The sequence below is a fragment of the Pelodiscus sinensis genome, chromosome 3 (genome assembly GCF_052426305.1).
Source record: "Pelodiscus sinensis isolate ZL-2025 chromosome 3, ASM5242630v1, whole genome shotgun sequence".
NCBI lineage: Eukaryota > Metazoa > Chordata > Testudines > Trionychidae > Pelodiscus > Pelodiscus sinensis.
In genome coordinates, this window is record NC_143054.1 from 49,526,856 (window position 1) to 49,548,595 (window position 21,740).

The following is a 21,740-nucleotide window of genomic DNA, read 5'->3' on the forward strand; positions in this document are numbered from 1 at the left end:
CCCAAGGCCAGCCCCGGTAAGTACTGGCCCGGGAGGCCAGAGATTACAGGGGTACAGGGCGTGGCAGGAAGCAGCCCAGGGCAAAGGACTGTTAGTGCGACCCCGCGTGTATCGGCCGCCGAGCTGGCAGGAGCCATAGGGCTGGGACCTAGTGGAGAGGGAGGGCCCGGGTCCCCCTACCACCCTTTTCTCTACCCTGCACAGTCAACCCCGGATCCAGGAAAGGCTTCTCTGGGCAGCTAGGCCTCAGAAGCCATATTTACATTGACAGAAGGACATTGACTTTGGGGGACTAAGCTATGAGCTGTATTTACCCTGATAGAGGGGTGTTGGCTTTGTGATGAAGCTGAGGGGTGGGGGTGGAAGAGCACCTCAGCAACTTATCAGTATCTTTTTCACTTTCCAGTGTATATGTTTGTGTTCCCTAAGCACTCAGGTTGGAGACTGTTACAAGCAGTAGCAGCTGGCAGCATATGGCCCCTTGCTATACTTGTTAACAGAGATTTGGGCATAAAGAAGAATGGGTACTACCTCCCTCCTTCGTACCACCATCTAATCAAAGGGGGAGAGTTGAGGAAAGTATATGTACACAGCACTCTTTGAAGCAAACAGCTACTGTATAAGTAGCTGTTTTTTCCCCTTCTTCAGGTGATTGTGCATATTTTCCACTGGAGGTGACTCATCAGCATTTTCCCGGAATGTGTCCAGGAAAATGCTGTCCAGAGTCACATATGTTCATGAAGTCATGTGGTCCCAAGAGTTGAAATCCAGAATGCACTGTTATCTTCAGAACAGACTTGAGATTTTCACAGATGTTGACTATGGAATGAAACCTGACTATGGAATGTAAATCATTGTCATCATACCAATAACATTTGCTGCTATGAAGTGTATATGCTGTATTGGTACTAATGTAGAATTCTCTGTATTAAATTTAGCTCCAGATGAGAGAATCACCCCCTGGAGGATGAAGATGTTTTTGACGTGCCCCCTCTGATATGTGTTAGACTAACCAATCATCCAAGAAAGGATATATTTTAATTCTGGAATGATGGATTGGCTGAAACTGCTGTCATATACTTGATAAAAAACCATGGTGGCAAGCACAGACTGAAGGGTAACTAGTGCGTGTTCCTGACTATAAATCAAAAATATTTTCTGTGGCTGAGATCTACTGCTATGTGAAAGTTAGTATCCTACAAATCAAGGGCAGGGGGCCAGTCTCTAAGAAATGTTCATGGGTGTGAGAGTGACCATCTTGAATTTAAAGAAAAGAGAAGCTAGATAATTTCATGGAGGTTAGGTCCATAAAAGGCTACTAGACAGGGGATAAAATGGTATCCTTGACCTCTGTTTGTCAGAGGCTGGAGAGTGATGGCAGGAGACGAATCGCTTGATCATTGTCTTCAGTCCACCCTCTCTGGGGCACCTCGTGCTGGCCACTGTCAGCAGACAGGCTACTGGACTAGATGGACCTTTGGCCTGACCCAGTACGGCCATTCTTATGTTCTTATTATGTTCTAATTTGATTGTCTTGATTAATCTGTTCAGCTTTCTGAAAACCCAATTGGATTATAGACCATCCTTTTTTGTGTCTCTTTTGGGTTTTTTTTTGTTTGTTTTGTTGCTGTTTTTTTGTAATCATGAAGTAATGGGAATAAACACTTCCCCCCATATTTGGTAAGGAAATTCTTCGGTTAATCCCAATTCTAGAATATACTGTATTTAATGAAAAAAACCAGCTTTTTTAGATGGGTCCCTGAAAGGGGTTGGGGAAAAAGGAGGAACATTCACTGGATGTTGTATCTCTCCTTCACATTTCTGAGTAACCATTTGTTCAATGTAATTTCCGTCAATCCACTGTTAAAGACAGATAGTTGTTTTCCCAAGTAAAATTCTGAAAATAGGAGATGAGGTAGTTGATCTGCTGTCCTCAACTGTTTTGTTGTTGTTAAAGTCTGGTGAAAAAGGTCTGCTGGCCACAGAAACCAATCTTCTAGATGTCTAGGGGTACATCTACACAGTAGCACGTAGCTCAAAATAAGCTGCGCAATTTGAACTATGCAAACTGCGTAGTTCATTTCAAAATAGATTATTTCAAAATTTGGTGTTGTTTACATAGCATTTATTTCAAAATAAATCACTCTTCTGACTTCTTCCTTAATCCTTGTGCACAGAACGCTATTTCGGGATACAAGACATTATCCCAAAATAGCTGCTGTGTAGACAAATCCTAGAAGATTTAGAACCCCTCATAGAGACAGCCTGAGTTCTTCGTTGGTAGAATGAAGTTTGAGGCTTGAACTGTTTTCTTTTAGCTTCTGGAGTGTAAACTCCCAAAGAATGGAGAGTTGTACAATAATCTTTTAAAACGTGTAAGGCACGATTTTTTTTGACAGTTTGAAATCTTCAAATGGGATATATTTTTATTGTGTTTTGCAGCTTTATTGTGATGCCTGAGGCATGTAATCATGAAGAACATCTCAACAAAATGGCTGTAGCTATAAAATCTGAAATGGCTTACAGTGTTCTATGATAGCTGTGCAGTTAAGGAGGCACTTTTGATTTGTAAAGTCCTAAAAAATTTTGGTTCCTGAATACTTGAGACATTGCCTTTCTCCGTGCATGTCATGACAGAAGATTGGTTGAATAGAAGTTCTCAGGATAGTATGCTAAGTAGGAAGGAACTGGAAGCAGGGAACTTTTGGGGAGGAATCTACAACTCTGGAGCTTCCTTCTCTCATCAGATAACCAACAGAGCCTGAATTGGCTGATCTTCTACTATTTCAAAGAAGTAGGGCTGAGTAGTTGGTGGGAGAGTCCTACTTTGAGTGGATTTGGCAGAGTTGTAAATGTTGATCTCTGGTGTACATATATAATGATTGCATGCTGCACGTGTGCTTAGGGCTCTGGATGGGAGCATTTCTAAATGAAACAAAACATGCATTTCAAATTAATTAAATTAAAATGTTTTCAAGAACAGCCTAATTTTGCCATTATGAAGCAGCACTGAAGTGCTAGAGACAATATCTCCAGTACCCTCAGATGTTACCCGAGCGTAGAAAGTATATATGGGGAATACTACCATGGACAATAATACATTGCTGAATAATATTCAGCAAAGATTGAAAAGAAGCAATGTTTTATACTATGCAGAAGATGGAAAAGGTAAAATGCATTATCAAGATTTTAAGAAAATGGCTCAAATTATGACTATCCTTTGCAGGTGGCATTAGAGGTGAGCGAGACCTTCCTTCCTAGCATCTCTGCGGGTCAAGCAGACATGACATCACTGGAATACCCTGGAGAAACTTGTTTGGAGCATGACTATAGCCCAACATTGGTCAACAAATGAAAAACAGCACTGGGGAGAGTCCTGGGGAATAGGTGCAGCATTCCCTACAGCAGTTAGTCAGGCATTTTTTTACTTGGCTTCTGTTGTATATTGGGTTGTAGATATAGATCTTGTTGTTATGGTAACTGAGTAGGTCACTGGGGTCAGCTTAGCTAGTCTGGGCTTGTTCTAGTGAGTTCCGTGCGAGGCAATAAAATGGACATTTGCACCTACTCCAGCTCTCTGCCTTTCCACTGATTTCTTCCTATGCTGTGAAATTCCCCACGACATAACAAGTGGCGACGAGGATGGGATACCTGTACTGCCTCCAGCAACAAAAGAAGTAGAAGTCAATGTAAGAAAACAAACTCTTTTTGGCTGTTCTGGAAGGTGGGGGTAAGAACTGACTGCTACACTGTGCAAACTGAAACTAAGATCAAGGAGCCCAGAGACTGGAAAAGAAAAAAAGAGGGGGGAGAGCAGCAGCCATGGCTACACTTACAGGGCCACTGGGACCTTTTGAGGAGACTTTAGAGCAATGGCAGGTATATACTGAGCGTTTTGAACTTTTTGTTATTGCAAATGACATTAAAGAAGAGAAGAAGGTGCCAATATTTTTAAGTGTTGTAGAGGCTACGCAGTTTGCTGCTCCCAGTTAAGCTAGAGACCAAATCTTACAGTGACATTGTGGAAATCCTCGGGTCACATTATGCTCCAAAACCACTGGTACTTGCAGAAAGGTACAGGTTCCATAGCAGAGACCAAAAAGAAAGTGAAACCATTGTACAATTTGTAGCCAATTTGAAAAAGCTTGCTGAACACTGTGAATTTAAGGAGATGTTAAATGATGCCATACGTGACAGGTTAGTGTGTGGCCTGCACAGTGAAGCTGTACAGAGGCTTCTGTTAACAGAAGCTCAGCTCACCTTACAGAAGGCCACTGATATTGCGGTCTCCCTGGAACTGGCCACACAGGAGGCACAATATCTTAGTGCACCCACTGGGGTACATAAAATGTCCCAAGAACCTACTCACAAAACAGTGGGGAGCCAAGAATGTTACCGCTGTGGTAAGACAGGTCATCATGCACCAGAATGCTGGTGTTGACAGTGTGGAAAAAAAGGACACATTGAGCATGCCTGCAAACAAAAGAAAAAGAGGCCTGTGGTCTGGTGGAACAAAAAGGAAAATCTGCATACCATTGAGCAGATGCCTGATGATCAAAGTGACACCGTGTCTGAAGAAGAAGTGCCATGCTATGTTTTGTCTTTGGAAGGGGGCTCCCATGAATACTGGGTAACCCCACTGTTGGATGGCAAACTGGTACGCATGGAAGTGGACACTGGTGCAGCAGTTTCATTGGTCTCAGACTTGGTGTAGAAGGAAAAGTTGAAGCATCTTCCACTTAAGGCAACAAAGATCATTCTGAAGACATATACAGGAGAAGCAGTACCTCTATCGGGCACTACTGATATTAAGGTGGAACTAAATGGACGGACTGCAGAATTACCACTGTTTGTGGTGAAAGGCTATTACCCAGCCTTAATGGGGAGATCATGGCTTAGGAAAATGCCACTGGACTGGGCAGAAGTGCATCAGATGACTAAAGAAGAAACAGGTCTGACTGATATATTAAAGAGACATGCTGCTGTTTTTGGAGAGGATCTGGGAAGTATGAGGGGAATCACCGTGAAACTGAACATTAAACCTGGTAGCCAACCAAAATATCTGAAGGCCAGAACTGTGCCATATGCTATCAGGCCAAAAGTTGAAGCAGACCTGGAGCGCCTAGTCAAAAATGGAGTCCAAAAATGGAGTCCAAATACCAGTTACCCATAGTCCATGGGCAACTCCAATAGTTCCAATATTGAAGAAAGATGGTTCTATTAGGATCTGTGGGGATTTTAAGGTCACTGTTAACCCTGTTTTATGTGCAGAGCAATACCCCCTTCCTCGCGGGACATCTTTGCGGGCATGGCTGGGGGACAAAAGTTCAGCAAGACTGAACTGAGTAAAGCATATTTACAGATGCAAGTTGAGGAGGAATCCCAAGAACTGTTGACTATTGTGACTCATAAAGGGCTTTATCGTTACTGTCGCTTACCCTTTGGAATAACTTCTGCTCCAGCCTTGTTCCAGAGAGCTATGGACCAGGTCTTGTGTGGCTTGCCAGGAGTTCAGTGCTATCTTGACGACATCCTGGTCACGGGCGGGAATGAGGAGGATCACCTTAAGAACTTAGAGGCTACCCTACAAAGACTGGAAGAGTATGGCCTACGAGTCCGTAAAGATAAGTGTGCATTCTTTCAGCCCTCTGTTGAATATTTGGGACACATCATTGATGCTACTGGTCTTCATAAGTCCCCTTCAAAAGTTAAGGCTATTGTGGAAGCTCCACCCCCTCAAAATGTTAGTCAACTTCGCTCATTTCTAGGACTATTGAACTATTATGGAAGGTTTATTTCACAGCTAGCCACACTATTAAAACCACTTTATGAGCTCCTTGGCCAGAACAAGGTATGGAAGTGGACTGACGCCTGTGATGTTGCATTTATCAAGGCTAAGTGTGCATTGCTAAATGCAGAGGTCCTGACGCATTTTGATCCATCCTTACCTTTGCAGTTGGCTTGTGATGCCTCCCCATATGGAGTGGGAGCGATCTTGTCACATGTTATGCCCTCAGGAGAGGAGAAACCAATTGCTTTTGCTTCACGCACCTTAAGCACAGCTCAAACTAACTATGCGTAAATTGAACATGAAGCATTGGGAATCATTTTTGGAATTCAGAAATGTCACCAGTACCTGTTTGGACAGAAGTTTACACTTCTCACTGACCATCAATCTCTGACAGCAATTTTTGGTCCACACACAGGTATTCCACCAATGGCTGCTAGTCATATGCAACGATGGGCATTGTGGCTTTCAGGACTCACATATGAGATCAGATATCGGAAAGCCACTCTACATGGCAATGCAGATGGTCTCTCTAGGCTGCCTTTGCCAGTCAAACATCAAGATAGTGGCCAGAAGGAAATCTTTTACTTTTAACAGGTAGAAAACATGCCCATCACTGCTGCACAAGTTAAGAGAGCAACTCATGTTGACCCAGAACTCTCCCAAGTAATGGAACTGGTGCTGCGTGTTACATCTCTATGGAACTCTCAGGTCTCATCTGACCTTGTCCCTTACATGTCCAGAAGAACGGAGTTATCAACCCATTTGAGGTGCTTGTTGTGGGGAATGCGTGTCATTATTCCAAAAATACTGAGACAACAGATGTTAGAGCAACTGCATTCAGGTCACTGTGGAATGGTGCTTATGAAAGAAATTGCACGAAGCTATTTTTGGTGGCCTGGTTTGGACAGCGACATTGAAGAGAAGGCAAGAGCTTGTATTTCTTGCCAGGGTGTGAGGAATGCACCTCAGTTGGCACCTCTGCACCAATGGGACTGGCCTGAAAAACCATGGCAACGTATTCAGGTTGATTTTGCTGGCCCATTTCAAGGTAGCATGTTTTTGGTGGTGGTAGATGCTCATTCCAAATGGCCAGAAGTCTGTATAATGCCTTCCACAACTGCTGAGAGTACTATCCAAAAATTACGGGGAATCTTCTGTCATTTGGGTATTCCTGAACAACTTGTGAGTAACAACGGTCCACAGTTTGTCTCTCAGGAGTCTGGAAATTTTATGAAAGCAAACGGGATCCATCACATCACTTCAGCACCGTATCACCCAGCCACAAATGGATTGGCTGAAAGGTTTGTCCAGACAATGAAACAAGCTTTGAAATCGGTTAGAGAACATTCACTTGTACAAAAGAGTCTGGACACCTTCTTACGATCGTACAGAAACACTCTTCACGCTACAACCAAAGTGTCCCCGGCTTTTCTAATGATGGGACGTCACCTACGCACATGCTTTGATTTGCTGAAACCTTCAGAACCGCGACAAATTGTGCAACATCAGCAGGAAGTCATCAGGCGTGCATCCAGAGCAAAAGACCGAAGCTTTAGTCCTGGACAGATAGTTTTGGCTCGGAACTATGTTCCTGGAGCTAAATGGGTCCCTGCCACTATTATTGCTCAAACAGGACCTGTTTCCTATGCTGTCCGGACTGCGAAAGATCTCATCTGGCGGCAGCATGTAGATCAGTTATTGACAGGTTATTCCTGCCCCCAAGGCACATCTCTAGTTGAGTTGCCCGTCCTTCCCACTGCTGGTGAGCTACTGTGTCAAGAATCACCTGCACCTGACTCTCCTCCTCCATCACCACCAGCGGCGAACAATAACCCCCTCCCTGAGCAGGCTGATCCAACAGCCTGACCTGTTCACACTTCAAGTTCCCAGCCCAGTATCAGGCCTGCACCCATAACATCTTCGGGTGTGAGAACGCCGGACGTCCGCTGTAATCCACCTAGAAAAAGGAGGCCTCCTCAACGGCTGGACTTTTAATTGAGATTAACTCACAGATGGGGCAAAATAATCCCCAGGGTTAGCTGGGAACTTGAGGTGGTCTACCCTCATTTCATAGTTAGTTTTTGTTTTCTCAAAGGGATGTTTTTATTAAGGGGGGAGGAATATGTTGTATATTGGGTTGTAGATATAGATCTTGTTGTTATGGTAACTGAGTAGGTCACTGGGGTCAGCCCAGCTAGTCTGGGCTTGTTCTAGTGAGTTCTGTGCTGGGCAATAAAATGGACACTTGCACCTACTCCAGCTCTCTGCCTTTCCACTGATTTCTTCCTATGCTGTGAAACTCCCCATGACATTACAGCTTCTGTGGCTATAAATGCCTCCAAGGATCCTTGTGTTAATGTTGCTTCCTGTGGCAAAGCCCTATGATTAAGAGAATAGCTTATATTTAATTGCTTCTTTGCTAGTAGGGTGTATTATTGCAAGTCCTTTAAAACCACTGCTTTTCTAGGTTTCAATAACCACTGATATGCATCATGAATCAGAGGTTGGGATCAAGCACATATATAATGTTACACATTCTCAGAGTCAACAAAGCTGTCTTTAAAGGAGCAAATAAAATCTTTATTCCAAACAACATGGCTCTAGACACTGAAAAGCCTGAGTTCTGACAATTTTTCTTTCCTTCATGTAACACAAGTCACAACATTGTGATCTGGTGGTGAAGTAAAATGTTTTGCCTTAAATATGCAGAAGATTCAAACACAATGACAAACTTTTCTTTTAAATTTTCTTAAAAAACTAAAAGAAAGTCAAAAACTAAAAAACAAAACAAAACTTATTGCTTTCAAACTGGTTGTAAGCACCAAAGAGACAATCCTTCTCAAGATAGTTTGGCCTTTCTACTCCCAGATAATAAGACCCCAAAGTGGCACACAAAAAACGGTAAGGAAAGATTATCTGGATTTTTAACCATTAAAAAAAAAAAAGAAAAAAATGAGTCTGGGTTTGGAAAAAAGTTAGAAATGGTACTTTATCTGAAACAGTTTTCCCTTTCCTAGGAAATGTTTTAAAGTTAATTATCCATGGGCTTCAACTCATATTAAGTTGTCATTATATCATCTGTTTATAGCACAGGTTGGCTTGCCTTCTGCAAGTCCCCCAGAGCCTATAATGATTTTGTTATTAATTTGCTAATTTTTATAGTGCCTGCTGTTGTGGCAGCTAGTCACTTTAAAGAAAGAGATTAAAGCACAAAACAAGCTAGCAGGGCATACTTTCAGCTGGTAGCCTGTTTCTTGATGCTTCCTTTCAGTGGCAGTTTGCTCAGGATGGAACTGAATTACAAGTCCCAACACACATCCCAGTTTCAATGGCTTGTTTTAACATTAAACCAGGAGCTTTAAAACAGAAAAATACTTCAGGGCAAAACACAAGGGTTGTCTGAAGTAGTCTTTTTCATCTTTTTCATATGGGCCATGTAATTGAGTCCCATGTAAACTCAAGAGAAGATGGATTAGCCACACATTCTAGTAGTTATCATATATTATATTATTGGGAGCACCATGTTTTAAATTTAGATTGTCTATTGTAGAGTCCTGTTTTCAGTGACCTTTGGACTAAATTTTCCAAGCAATGGGTCTACCTCAAGATGTGTTTTATGAGTAAAGTCCCAACACACAAAGGGTCTGTCTACACAGCAAACTTATTTCAGAATAAAAGCTGTTATTTCTAAATAACTTTCCTAATGTCTACAAAGCCAAACCGCTATTTCAAAATTAATTTTAAATAGCGGAGTGCTTATTTCGAATTTGGTAAACCTCATTCCACGAGGAATAATGCCAAATTCAAAATAGCTAAATCGAAATAAGCACTGTATAGATGCTTATTTCAAAATAGGGGGCCTCCAGCCCTTCCTAGGGTGCCCTGGTGGCCACTCTGGGCACGACCAGGAATACTCCTTTCCCTCCTTCCCTTCCTGGAGCCCTTAAAGGGGTAGAGTCTGGCCACAGTGCCTGTGCCAGCTCCAAGCCTGCCAGCTCAGAGACAGCAGTCACTGCCCCTGACTCAGTGGCCCCAACATGAGCCAGCAAGTCACTGGTAGCCAGTCCTCTACCGCTCCCCAGGACCAGTCCCCCAGCTGTCAGGAGCCTGCCAGGGGCCGCAAAAGGCGGGCATCTTCCTGGTATAGTGCGGAGATGGTGGACCTGATTGAGGTTTGGGGGGAGGCCTCCAATGTCCATGATCTCTACACTAGATGCAGGAAGGTGGCCATCTACAGCAGGATGGCTGCCAGCCTGGCCACCAAGGGCCACATCCGCACCCAGGAGCAAGTGCGGATGAAAATGAAGGAGCTGCGGCAGGCCTATGCCAGGGCCATGGGGGACAGCTCCCAACCAGGGGCTGACCCAGACACTTGCCCCTATTTCAATGTCCTGGACTACATTTTGGGGATGGAGGGGATGGTCCGTGCCCCCAAGGTGATCATCAATGCAAAAGCAGAGGGCCCTGACCAAGGCATCAGAGAGGAGGAGGAGGAGAGCCAGGAGCTGCAGCAGACCAGGCGGAGGGTGCTGAGAAGCCAGGGCCCCTGAGCCACCCTAGTGGGCTTTTTGCTGGTGTCATCCAAGGCCAGGGAGGCAACAACAGGTGAGTGCCATCACTGTCCCCTTATGCGGGGGGGACGGAAACAGGGACTGCGTGTATGTGCTTTGCTCTCCATGGATCACACAGCAACCTGTTCATGTGCGAGCATGTGTCACACCACCCCTGGACATGTGGCCCCAGCTGTTAGTCACATGCCCTCCCTCCACAAGGCCACTCTGCAGAGATGCAGGGGACATCTATGCCCCCCCACACACATATACACTATACATAGCACAGAGGAATGGGTGTGGTCTCGAGGTAGCTCCCACTCCCGGGGATAGCAGGACATTCCAAACATGGCCTTTGTGCAAACACATTGGCTCTGATGGTGCAGAGCATGGTCATCCTCGCCTTGCAGAGGGCTTCACCTACTGTGTCCCCAGGGAGAACTGACCACTTCCCTTGTTTCTCCACAGCTGCACCAGCTGAGTGTGCATGGCACTCCACCCAGCCCGGGACATGCTCCCGCACCTGAGGGCTCCGCAGGACCACCCATGCAGTGGAGGGGTAACAGCAGCAGCACTTGGGGGCACTGCAAGCCCTGCACCACACCCTCCAGCACTGGGTGCAAGACCACCTTCAGCTCCAGTGGAAGCAGATTGCCCAGGGCTGTGCCATCTGCTAGCACCTGCAGACTCTAGTGCAGAGCATTCTGCCTCCTGCCACTCCAACACCTGCTGCCTCCTCAGCTACTGCTCCTCCTCCCACTTCTTCTCCCCTACCCGCTTCTCCCTCCCCCCTCTCCCCACCTTCCATCTCCTCATCATCACCCTGGGGATGCTGAGGCCCCCGCACCTATGGTGCTGGGAGACAGTTGGCCTGGCGAGAGCCCCAACCCTGAGCCCTAAACTTCCCCTTCTTCTTCTTCCCCTGGCTTCCCCCTTCCAGATCCCTCCTCCCAGGTTTCCCCCTCCCCTCTCCCACTCTCTCTTCTCCCCTCTCCCACCTCCTTTTCCCAGTCTCACCAGAGTTTCATCCCCCCCTCCCCATTTTGTTAAATAAAGAGAGTTTGTATTTATGAAAATACATGTATTTTATTTTACACCAGGAAGAGGGTTAGGGAGGGGTAAGTGGAAGGACATAAGGGAAGAATGAGGCTCAAGCCCCCAGTGGGGCTCTCCAGGGAGACTGTTAGTGCTCCTCAGGGTGGCAGCTTTCCCACAGGGTCTCCTGGATACTGACAGCCCTCCGATGGACCTTTTGGATGGCAGCCTGCAGCAAGTGCAGCATGTTTGCAGCAACATATCCAAGAGGAGCACCAGAGTGCCCAGGGGCAGTTCTGGCTCCATGTTGCAGAGTGCTGTGATGTCCCGAGTGAGTGCAACCAGAGCATGCCCAGACAAAAATGCTTTGCTGTCCCTCAGCGAGGTAGGCAAGCAAGCAGGGAAACCTGAGAACTGGCTGTCCAGGAGAGGGGCCCTTTAAGCACAGACATCAGTTAGCCTCAGGCAGCAGCCCCGAACAGTAAGTCCTGACCTGGTGCCCTGCCAGAACTGGTTCTGGCCAGCCTTAAATGTGATTCAGTGTCCACTCAGTGTGGATGCACTATTTTGAAATAGCAAAACTCTATTTCAAAATGCATTTTGTGTCTAGATGCATTATTTCACAATAAGCTATTTTGAAATAACTATTTTGAAATAACGCTGTAGTGTAGACATATCCAAATGGAACAGATATTTCTGAAAAGGAGACAAAGGAAAAATACGCTGTTGTATGTATGGTAATGAACTGTGTGATTATGTATGTGCATGTGTGTAAAGAGACAAACACACTCTAATATCTTCATACTTTCAATCAGAGACTAACATAAGCCTGTCCACATTTAAAGGTCTCTGCCCCCAGCCTAAGGGTAGGAACTAATGGAACCATGTCTCAAATAAATACAGGGGATAAAAAAAGGAAAAAAAATAAAACAGGGAATAGGAGTGATGGTCACAGAACCAAAAGAAGGGAGCCCGAGGAGAACATGAAACAGAGAACCAGGGACAATGCTCGCTACTATTCAGAGGCATTCAGGGAGCCAGTAAATAAAGCCTAGAGAAACTCTGCCAAGGACAAGACTTCAGTAAGTATTGGAAATAGGCTCCACCACCACAGAGCATCATCCTGGGGAAGTTCCTCCTCCTGATATGGTGGACAAGCACCTTGGACAGCACCTGGAAGGTTGGCAATGAGATCTCACAACTTTGAGGAGCCACAGGTGAGATGAGCATATACTGGAGGTGCCAGGAAAATTACAACCAGAACCTAATGAGAAGGTTCTTCAGGGGTTGCAATCTGATGCACTCAACATGAATATGTGCTATTGTCTCCCTCTCATAGCAAATAGGGCAGATTTCAGGAGAAACCATAAGTTACATCAGGTACATGCCCATGCTCATGGCTCCATGAAGGAACCACCAACTAATATTCCAAGAAGGCTGAGGATGTAATGCAAACTAGCCCACCAGGCCCCATTACCTTCTAGGTATCAGAGTGGGATGTGAGGGTGAGTAAGTGAAAGGTGTGCAACCTAAGTATGTGTAGCTGATTCCGTGGTGGGATTCAGAGGCAGACAACTTACATATCATGCTGCCAGCTTAGATGATGTGGAGGGGGCAGCTGTGGACTCTCCTGAGGTAAGGGATCACCGGTGGGGTCTGGAAGACCAGAGGTGAGGGATGGATTAGGAATACCCTCCTGCAAGACTTGCACTCAGCTCTGAATTCAGGTTTACCTCACAACATTTATGGAATGAATGGAGGGAGAGGGGATCTTCCATTAATTTCCTGCTGCTTTTTTGCTCCAATCCAGACAGAGGTCACCTCCTTATTCTACTCCTGGGAGTCCATGAGAGACACTGGGCAGCAGAAGTTCTGAGTTCTGACAATTTAAGTTACCTGGAACTGTATTTTGAACATACAAAGTGCATTACAAATGCAGTATTCTGAAAAATCAGTCCTTAGACATCATCTCAGCTTTAAAAGGGGAATAATGATGTCACCTAATCTCACAGGGAGGGTTGTGAAGATTGCTTCACAAATTTTAATGATTTATTCAGACATTATGGTGGGAGCACCACAGAAATGTCAATAAGGATTTGATACTTTTATATTCAGCAGAGGATTCAGATAGTATGTGTTTGTTAAGGACTGGGACCATACATTAAATGAGAAAGATCAAAAGAAATACTGAATAATTGCTCCATCACCGTGTGAGACTAGAGTCTTGTGGAAAAGAACAGTATGTGATTAGGTAATTAAGGACTAACATAACACATAATTTTCAAGGAGGTTGAATTGAGGTCACTTGGATAACATTAATTCTGGCATTTCCTAACTTCTGAGTGCTTGACCTTGTGATCTTAGCGTTCTTTTACTTAGTTTTTTTAGATGTTTATACATGATGTGTGAGATAACTAGTCCTACAAGCAAGCTTCATGACAGATTTATATTATAGCAGATAGAATGAAAAATTAATTAAAGTGTTTGCCTTTTTTCAACTTAAATGTAAGCCTTAAGCACAACAGGCTCAGGAGATGTTCTAAATCTATGCACAAAACTGCCTATTTAGTTTGCCAAGAAGCCAGATGCTTAATTCCCCTCCCCCTCCCCCACATCATTCAAGGTTTCTGTTACAACACCTGCTTACTTTAAATGATTAGGTGCCCCATACACAGAAACTACACAGGCTGGTGATTACATGAAATACAGAAAAAAACCCAAGGGTATTCACATAGATCAGAAAACATGTATCACCATTGTATAATTCCACCTGGTGCATTTACTTCAAACATCGTCTGGAACATTACCAACATGATTACCCTTTTTCCCTTTTTTTCTTTCCAGCCCCTGGGAAGAATAGGTAGCAAATTGCTTACTTTAAATGGAAAGAACTTCTTAATAGTCCATAGGTTTGGTTCACTACTGTGTTACTCTAGTATTATGCAGGTTAAACTCCATTACTTTTACTGTCTCTGGAAGAATTTATAAATGTGAAGGCACATGTACCTTGCAGAAATAGTTTGTGGAAGTTCCTATTCCTTTAAGGTTCTCATTCTTGAGGTGATACCATTAATGAATAACAAATGAATGTTTTCATTCTCTATAAATATTAGTTTTTGTGATGCCAAAGTTAAATATTTTACCTTTTCTAGAGAAATATAACTCTATAGGACCAACTGTCACAGATAACATCATATTTTCCCACACCTAATGGAAAAATTGTTTATATAATATTAGAAAAATATTTATAATGGGCTCAATATCGAATATGTATTTTAAATGTTACAAACTAAAAAAATATTTAATAATGTGTTAAATACACAGAATATACTGAAAATATAACTTAAATTCACAGAATGTATACCTTGATCTAGCAAATCACAAACATATAAGAAGAGTAATATATGAATTGTATTTGATCATCCAATCTATTTCTGTCTGCCATGACTCCTCTATATTTTCTGCTGTAAGCCTGGTTTGACATACACAACCTGCTTAATTTCTTACTGGGCATGGTTAGGAAGATTAAGTGGTCATAACAAGCAGTATGGTGTAATCAGGATGGGTAGCTAAAATAAGCAGGAACATCCTGATTCTAGTAAACAAGCCTAGATATAAGATATAGTAGAAGTCAATTTATGCATGAACAGCACATGGAAAATAGGGATGTGAACATACATCATAGAACTGGAAGGGACCTCAAGAGGACATAAAGTCTAGTCCTCTGCCGAGTACACTGTTAACAGATGTACAGGCAGTCCCCGGGTTACGTACAAGATAGGGACTGTAGGTTTGTTCTTAAGTTGAATTTGTATGTAAGTCGGAACTGGTACATATTGTAGGGGAAACTCTAGTCAAACATTTCTCCAGAGCTCAGTTTTATTCTCCCACACCTCACTTCCCTCAGTCCTTTATTCTCAAGCTGAGGTGTCTGCTGAGAAAAGCTGCTCCGCGTCTCCCTGGTCTGCTGGGGAGGGGCGCTAGCTTTGCGTCTCCTTGGTCTGCTGGGGGGCAGCAGCTAGTGCGGGGTTGCCTCACCCCGTTTGTAAGTAGGGATCTGATGTAAGTCGTATCCATGTAACCCGGGGACTGCCTGTACAGATATCCGAATACACTGTTAACAGATGAGCCTGGGCTCATCAGTTAACCCTCTTGGTTACACATAGGCCTCTTCTCCCCCTGCAGCCTCTGTATTAGAGACAGCAGGGAGGGTGGCAGGAGCCAGTGTGCATGGGAAGCATGCAGGCTGGCTCCTATGGAACCGCCTCTTCCCCACCCTGCTGCTTCCCAGAAGCAGCAGTGGGTGGGGGTGAAGAGGGGGGTCCAGTGCTCATGAGGAGATGGCTTAAAAGCCAGTTGTCTGTGCTGCAGAGCAAAGGCAGGCTAGTGGTTCATCTCTCACTTGTCCTGGCTCTGTACTCTGCTTAGCAAACGACCAGTAGACCTGGCTCCTAGGTGTGAGGGCCACAGGGCTCTGCATGCTGCTCTCACTCTGAGCCCTGACTCTGCACTTCCATTTGTTGAAAATAGAAAATGCGAGCTGGGAGGGGTGTGTGAGAAGTGTGTCAGTGCCTATGGCCAATAGCAGTACATTGAAACTCCACCCCATACTTAGGTGCTAGACCTACTAACCATTTGTGGGGTGCAGGCAGAGCCAGGAAAGGCAGGGAACCTGCTTCATCCTCACTGTACCACTGACTGGGAGCCTCTCAAGGTAAGCTTTCTAAACCCCAATCCTTTGCCATTTCCTATGCCCTGACCCCAAACCCTCAGCTCCCTCTCAACTCCTCAAATTCCTAATCCGTAGCTGCACATCAGAATGTCTCCCCCAATCTCAGAGCACTTACTCCTCCTCCCCCCCGACCCAGTCCAGAACCCCCTTCCACACCCTGAACCTCTCATTCCTGCCTCCATCCCAGAGCCTTCATATCCTCCTGCACTCCAACCCCCTGTTTCAACCTGCAGTTCACCTGCTTGGAATCCATGTCCTCATTCCCAAACCTGGAGCCCCCACCTGCACCCTGAATACCTCATGCCCATCCCCACCCTAGATATAGCACCCCCAGCCTGGAGCCCTCACCATGCCAAACCTCTACTCCCTGCCTCAACTCGCAGCCCCCTTCTTCACTATGGATCTGTTGGTCCCTCCCCTAGCCTGGAGCCTTCTCCAAACATTACTCATTTATGACCCTACCTCAGAGCCTGCACCCCCACTTAAAGACCTCATCCCCTATTATACCACAACCCCCTGTCCCAGTCTACTGAAAGTGAGTGAGGGTGAGGGAGAACAAGCCACCAAGGGAGGGGGAATGTAGCAAGCAGAAGACAGGGATTTAGGGAAAGAAAGGAGCAAGGTGTGTGTTTTGTTATTAGAAACTTGATAACCCTAGTTGGCCAACATATCTCGTGCAGCACTTGTACTTTTCCACCTTATCAACCTACAGTGTCTGAGGCTGCCATTTACTATGGGAAAATACTAACTTTTTTATCCATACCTCCGAAAAACACTCAAAGAAACAATTATGATATTTATATCCCCCCTTTCTCATTTTAAGAATGCCTGTATGGCAGGATTAAGTTACTGTGTTATCTGTACAGTGCTTTGTGATCTTTGAGTGGAAGGTGTAACACAGAAATGCTAAATAGTTTTTATTTTAAAGCCTTTCATTACACAACCAGTTTTTATGGCATATTATGTACCTTTCATAGATGACGGTCCTGATTTTTTCTCTTTTATTGACACTGGTGGAAACCAGGAGTAAATTATTTGAAGTTGGAGTTACACTCACAAGAAGCAAATGATGTATTCTGAGAGAAGAGTAAGTGCTCCTGACATACCACTATGCAAAATGCCAATTCTGGTGCAAGCCCCCTCAATTTCTATAGCAAATGCTGTTATCAAATACAGAGTCTGAAATAATGCCTTTCCCTGCCTATGCTCTATTTTGAAAGGAAAATAGAAGAGATTCGCAGTCTTGTGTTTGGGACCAAAGACAACTTATACCTTGAACAAATTTGACTGCTATAATGTTGCTTGGGATTGAAATTTTTCATATTTGCATTGATGCAATATGTAATCCAACTTGTGTAGATATGGTAATCTAACTGGTAATAGGAATCAAAATGTTCTTTCTCCTCCTTTCTGCACTACCTGGCTCCTTTTACAATGAGGCATGCTGAGGCTGGAATGTAAAATACTGCATAAATCTTTTATTCCATCAGCTAAAGCACAGATCAAAACTGTTCCTTCTCCTTCTGTGTTCCTGAAATGAGTGAAAACTTTCTGAATTCTGGGTCTAGACATTATGATGAAGCAAAAGATGCTTAGCCAGCCAAGAAAGAATCTCATTATGTGTATTTCCATCTATTTTTTTGTGTGTGCTTGCTAGAAGCAGAATTCTGAGGAAGTTACATGCATCAATTAAACTCTGTATTTTGCAGCAGAAGCACACTTGAGTATTATTCTGTTTGTCCTATATACCATTACAATTTCTGCATAGCTCTAAGATCTTATATATTATATTTATTAATAACACTAGTTTCTTCTCCCACACAGAGTAGGCAGCTCAAGTAATTATTTAATATAACATCAACATTACATATAATGCTCATTGTCTCTCAATTTGGTGACAATTCACTTTTTAAGATTAATTAGTCAAAGGCCTATCATTTCCATCTGCTTCCATAAATATATGGGACTCTGATTCTATGGAATTCTATGGCTCTTTTCCAGATGTTTGTGTGTAAAACATAGACTTTTAGATGTAAGAAGGCAGGTATCAGGGGAATGGATGCTTTCTACACCAATATTTAAAAAGGGCTGTAGAGGCGATCTTGGCAATTACAGACCAGTAAGTCTAACTTCAGTACCGGGCAAATTAGTCAAAACAATAGTAAAGAATAAAATTGTGAAGCATGTAGAAGAACATAATTTGTTGGACAAAAGTCAGCATGGTTTCTGTAAAGGGAAATCCTGTCTTAACCCCTTCAAAGAACTTTAACAGATGAGTAACAAACATGCAGACAAGGGGGATCCAGTAGATATAGTATACTTGGATTTTCAGAAAGCCTTTGACAAGGTCCCTCACCAAAGGCTCTTGTGTAATTTACATGGCCATGGGATAAGAAGGAAGGTCCTTTCTTGCACTGAGAACTGGTTAAAAGACAGGAAACAAAGGGTAGGAATAAATGGTAAATTTTCAGATTGGAGAGGGGTAACTAGTGGTGTACCCCAAGGGTCAGTCCTGGCAACAATCCTTTTCAACTTATTCAAAAAATGATCTGGAGAAAGGGGTAAGCAGTGAGGTGGTAAAGTTTGCAGATGATACAAAACTGTTTAGGATAGTCAAGACAGAAGCAGGGGACTCCAAGGGGACTCCCTTGAGGGACTCCAAGAATATCTCACCAAACTGAGTGATTGGGCAACAAAATGGCAAATGAAATTTAATGTGGATAAGTGTAAAGTAATGCACATCGGGAAAAATAACCCCAACTATACGTACAGTATGATGGGGGCTAATTTGGCTACAACAAATCAGGAAAGAGATCTTGGAGTTATCGTGGACAGTTCTCTGAAAACTTCCACACAGTGTGCAGCAGCAGTCAGAAAGGCAAATAGGATGCTAGGAATTATTAGGAAAGGGATAGAAAATAAGACCCAGAATATCTTAATGCCCCTGTATAAAACTATGGTACGTCCACATCTTGAATATTGTGTACAGATGTGATCTCCTCACTTCAAAAAAGATATTTTGGCCTTGGAAAGGGTTCAGAAAAGGGCAACTAAAATGATTAGGGGTTTGGAATGGGTCCCATATGAGGAGAGGTTAAAGCGACTGGGATTTTTCAGTTTAGAAAAGAGGAGACTGAGGGGGGATATGATAGAGGTCTATAAAATCATGAGTGGTATGGAGAGGGCCGATAAAGAAAAGTTATTTATTATTTCCCTAAATAGAAGAACTAGAGGACACCAAATGAAATTAATGGGGAGCAGGTATAAAACTAATAAAAGAAAGTTCTTCTTCACACAGCATGTAGTCAATCTGTGGAACTCCTTGCCAGAGGAGGCTGTGAAGGCTAGGACTATAATAGAGTTTAAAGAGAAACTAGATAATTTCACGGATGTTAGGTCCATAAAAGTTTATTAGCCAGGAGATAAAATGGTGTCCTTGGCCTCTGTCTTTCGGAGGCTGGAGAGGGATGGCAGGAGACAAAGCGCTTGATCGTTGTCTTCGGTCCACCCTCTCTGGGGCACCTAGTGCTGGCCACTGTCGGTAGACAGGATACTGGGCTAGATGGACCTTTGGTCTGACCCAGTAAGGCCCTTCTTATGTTCTTATTATACACCAATGATTCTGCATCTTTCCATTTGGAAATCCAATGGAGAGTGATGCTTGAAAGAACAGTAACTCACAGTAGATCCCTTCCAGAGCTATGACTGATAAGTTGAAGAGAGCTTTAGAACCAGAAGAGCATCATTTAACAAGCATCAAAGTTCAATATTTTTATGTTCTAGAAACAAACAAACAATCTTTAGAAATATGTCTTAAATATCTTCAGTGCCCCAGGCCAATGAGGGCATCCATTTGTGCTCAGTATTTTCAGTTAACAGGAATTTCTAGTATACCCTTCTCTCCTGGGTTCATATGAATTCACAGCCTCTGAGAACTGAGTTAAAATGAACCCAATATCTCAGATTACACTCTGTGACCTTACACCAGGTTGACAAACAAAAAAACATAAAACATAAAATACCAACCCTATATATTTTGTAAAGGGAACATTCTAAAGTCCCTTGGATTTTTCAACTACTATTTTTTTCTAGCATCTATTGTCCTTCCAGAATATTAAATCTGTACAACAGCCCTAAGTGGTGCCACTTTAGTTTGCACCAAAGCTTGTTTTCATCCTGAACAGGTGAATTAGATTTAATTGTGCAGTTAATTTAATCAATCAATCAATCAATGTATCCTTAGCTAACCTAACAATGCTTCCATGAGAAAGGCAACACAACTGAAATTTGAAGTTCTGTTTAATTAAAAATTCACCCTATTTATCACATAAAACAAATCAACATAATCTAATAAAACAAAACTACAATATAATCAAACTTCATATTGATAAGATGTGACCAATTATCACTGTGACTAGTTTGCTTATATGTTGCATCTTGTTCTTACTCTTTGTCATACAAGTGCCAAAATATCATTGTTCTCAACATACTTCTGCCCTGATAGAAAGGTGAACTGACTGAAAACAAAGTGAGAGAGATCTGAAGTCAAAACTGCACCAAAGCAGGGGGGAAACAGAAGATGGAAAGCACAATTTAAAAATTAAACTCTTACATAAACATCAATATACAAGGATAAAGGCTGACACCCCTCTGTACTTCCAATTATGTCAAAATTCATATTACATTATTCCAAGACCTCTGAATCATACTGAGTTCAATTGGATTTTCAAATACTGGAATGCAACTTCCACTAAAATATATAGGAATCACAAGGTTAATGAAATGATGAATTTTAACCTTAACTCTGAATTTTAGTGCTTTGTGAGTTTAACACAAACACTTAATATTAATTTAAAAGTTTTTTACTGTTTGATAAACTGTAAATACATTATAAAGATAATGATTCATAATGAATAGTTAATAATCTTCTCAAAAGTATTAATGTTATTAAGCTTTGCTTCAGGTCATAAACCAAAAACCAGATGTTGAACATCTTGCAATGTATCTTGCAACTTGCTTAGTACAGTATTAGTGCTTCATTACAACTTAGATTTATAATAATATTTTCAGTTGTTTCTAAACTTTAATCAGTATAATAGTCAAATTGAGCCATTGACTGTAAATAGAAGTCACTCTATATGCTAATTTTACAAGAGGAAATTTTAAAATATGTAAGATAAAAAGCACAAACTATATGAAAATTTCTGTAGAAAAGGCATTTTGACAACCAGCAAACAGACTATAATTAGCTAAGAGACCTCCTTTATTCATCAGATAATTCAGTCGCTAATACTCATAAATATTTGTGAGCTCATGAATTTGTTCATGTTATGAAAGGTTTTCTCTGCGCCAGTCTTTAAATCACATTAAGGATTATGTTTCAGATAAAGACATCATCTCAAATGATAAGCAAGTTAAAAAATATATTCCCTTGAGCATCTATTATGCTGAAATATATTCTTAAAAATTCAGTATTTTTCACTAACTTCAGTTTCAATATTTTGAAATAATGTTTTCGTCTTGTGTTAAAAGTATTTCTAAAAGCTTTAGACATATGGGCTTACCAGAAAATAGTGATCTAGTCTCATAATTTAAAATATTCCTATCCTGATATAGTCCTTAAAATATATTG

At 42.7% G+C, this 21,740-nt stretch overlaps 1 protein-coding gene across 1 annotated transcript in view; it reads right to left on the reverse strand.

Moving 5' to 3' along the window:
- The window catches only part of LOC149524647 (protein eyes shut homolog), a 364,551-nt gene that overhangs the window by 342,514 nt on the left and 297 nt on the right, over window positions 1-21,740 (reverse strand). The gene's annotated exons all lie outside the window — the stretch shown is intronic.